The sequence below is a fragment of the Lolium perenne genome, chromosome 6 (genome assembly GCF_019359855.2).
Source record: "Lolium perenne isolate Kyuss_39 chromosome 6, Kyuss_2.0, whole genome shotgun sequence".
Lineage (NCBI taxonomy): Eukaryota > Viridiplantae > Streptophyta > Magnoliopsida > Poales > Poaceae > Lolium > Lolium perenne.
In genome coordinates, this window is record NC_067249.2 from 265833690 (window position 1) to 265836446 (window position 2757).

Below are 2757 nucleotides of genomic sequence, written 5' to 3' on the forward strand. Positions count from 1 at the left end.
TTGTCGAGGTAGAAGTGCATTTGGCATGGTCCGTTTAAGAGGTCCTTGGGTGATACATACGGCCTCTGAAACCTTGGTCCATTATTTTGTCTATTGGGACGGGAGCCATCCTTATAGTCATTGCGCTGCTCGCCACTTTTTTGATAATCATCTCGATTGTTTCCTCCACCGTTTCCTTGAAATCCAGCCGATATTTGGCCGGGAGCATCATAATCTGAGAACTGTCGAGGGAATCGTTGCCTATTTTGAAAGTTTCGGCTGCGATCCTCCTTAGACGACCTGTGCCGTTTGTTGTGAACAACATCTTCTCCATCCGCCCACCGATTTGCTATCTCCATGAGTGCTGCTATTGTTTTTGGGTTTGTGATGACCCACAAGTATAGGGGATCGCAATAGTCTTCGAGGGAAGTAAAACCCAAATTTATTGATTCGACACAAGGGGAGGTAAAGAATACTTATAAGCCTTAACAACTGAGTTGTGAATTCAGCTGCCCCTGGAAAAGCACTAGTAACAGGGGTGATGTGAAAGCAGCAGTAATATGAGAGCAATAGTAACAGTAACACAGCAGCGATACTTGATAACACGTAGGCAATGGCACCGGAAAATAGTTGATACTACTTCCAATGTCATATAGAAACGAGTATATGATGATGAGAGATGGATCGGGGTTCCCAGCGATCTACACTAGTGGTAACTCTCCAATAACAAGTGACAAGTGTTGGGTGAACAAATTACAGTTGGGCAATTGATAGGATTGAAAGCATTAAGACAGAACATCAAGATTATTAATCATGTAGGCATGTTTTCCATATATAGTCATACGTGCTCGCAATGAGAAACTTGCATGACATCTTTTGTCCTACCAGCCGGTGGCAGCCGGGCCTCAAGGGAATCTACTGGCTATTAAGGTACTCCTTTTAATAGAGCACCGGAGCAAAGCATGAACAGTTGGTGAAAACATGTGATCCTCATATCACAGCCTTCCCTTCCGGTTGTCCCAATTTCTATCACTTTGGGGCCTCGGGTTCCGGACAGCAATATGTGCAAACAACTTGTAGATACAATCTAAGCAATAATTATAGAGCTTAAATCTAAGATCATGCCACTCGGGCCCTAGTGACAAGCATTAAGCATAACAAGATTGCAGCAACAATAACTTCACAAACTTTATAGATAGACTAATCATAATGTATCATCCATCGGATCCCAACAAACACAACACCGATTACATCAGATGGATCTCAATCATGTAAAGCAGCTCATGAGATCATTGTATTGAAGTACATGGGAGAGAGAGTACCAACTAGCTACTGCTAGAACCCGTAGTCCATGGGGGAACTACTCACGGAGCATGATGGAGGCGGTGGCGTCGATGGAGATGGCTTCCAGGGGCACTTCCCCGTCCCGGCAGGGTGCCGGAACAGGGACTTATGTCCCCCGAATTGGAGTTTCGCGATGGCGGCGGCGCCCCTGGAGTCTTTCTAGAGTTTCTTCAATTCGTATCGCGTATTTAGGTCGAAAGGGGACTTATAGGCGAAGAGGCGGCGCAGGAGGTGCACAGGGCCTCCTCACCATAGGCTGGCGCGGCCAGGCCTGGGGCCGCGCCGCCTTATGGTGTGGTGGCCCTCTGGCCCGCCTCCGACTCTCCTTTGGTGTTCTGGGGTCTTCCGGGAAAAATAAGATACTGGGTCTTTGTTTCGTCGAATTCCGAGAATATTGCCCGAACAGCCTTTCTGGAACCAAAAACAACAGAAAACAGGAACTGGCACTGTGGCATCTTGTTTATAGGTTAGTTCCGGAAAACGCATAAAAACATTATAAAGTGTGAGCAAAACATGTATGTATTGTCATAAAACAAGCATGGAACATCAGAAATTATAGATACGTTGGAGACGTATCAGTTGGTTCTGCCCAAATCTTCGACAAAATCCCTCCTTCGAATACCAGCAACAAATGCATCTATTGCTCTCTCGTCAGATATATTCTCCACTGAGCTTTTGATGATGTTCCACCTCTAGATATACGTCCTCATTGATTCGTCATATTTCTGCCTGCAAGCCCTCAACTGCTCCAATGATGCAGGTTTCTTGCACGTGGATCGGAAATTCTTCAGGAATATATCCTCGAAACTTTCCCAGCTATCGATAGACCCAGGAGACAGCTTCTTTATCCACGATCGTGCGGCACCACTCAAGTGTACTTGAATGCTCTGCATGGTTGTTGCTCTAGTTCCACCTATCAGCTTTACCGTCTCGAGATAATCAACTAGCCAATCCTCGGGATCTTGTAAGCCATTGAATTTTTTGTAATTATTGGGTAGCTTAAATCTTGATGGAACTCGAGTTTTGCGGACTCGTCTCGTAAAGCACATATCCTCTTCATCAACCTGTGGAGAATGCCGACGTTCCCTTCTTTCCTATCGCGCTCTGTCTACCCTTGCTTGAGTCGCTGCGTCTCTTGCCCCACTCGTTCTCGCGGGATTTTGCACTGCTGCAGTAGGTCATGGACTATTTTGCCTTGCAGATCCTTCGGGAGGCGTACTTGCGAACGCTGTTCCCATGGCTCCAGCTCCCGCCATGGCCATGTTGTACAGCGCTTCTCTTGGATCTTCGGGAGGTGGCCTGAATGCCAGGATGAAAGCTTGTGTCGTCATGTATCTGGCTTCTGGTGTTTTGGGAATAATATTCCCCCTCGTGTCAATCTACATAAATGACATGTCGAGGTTTTGAACTAGGTTCTCCCTTTCAGCCTCGGGT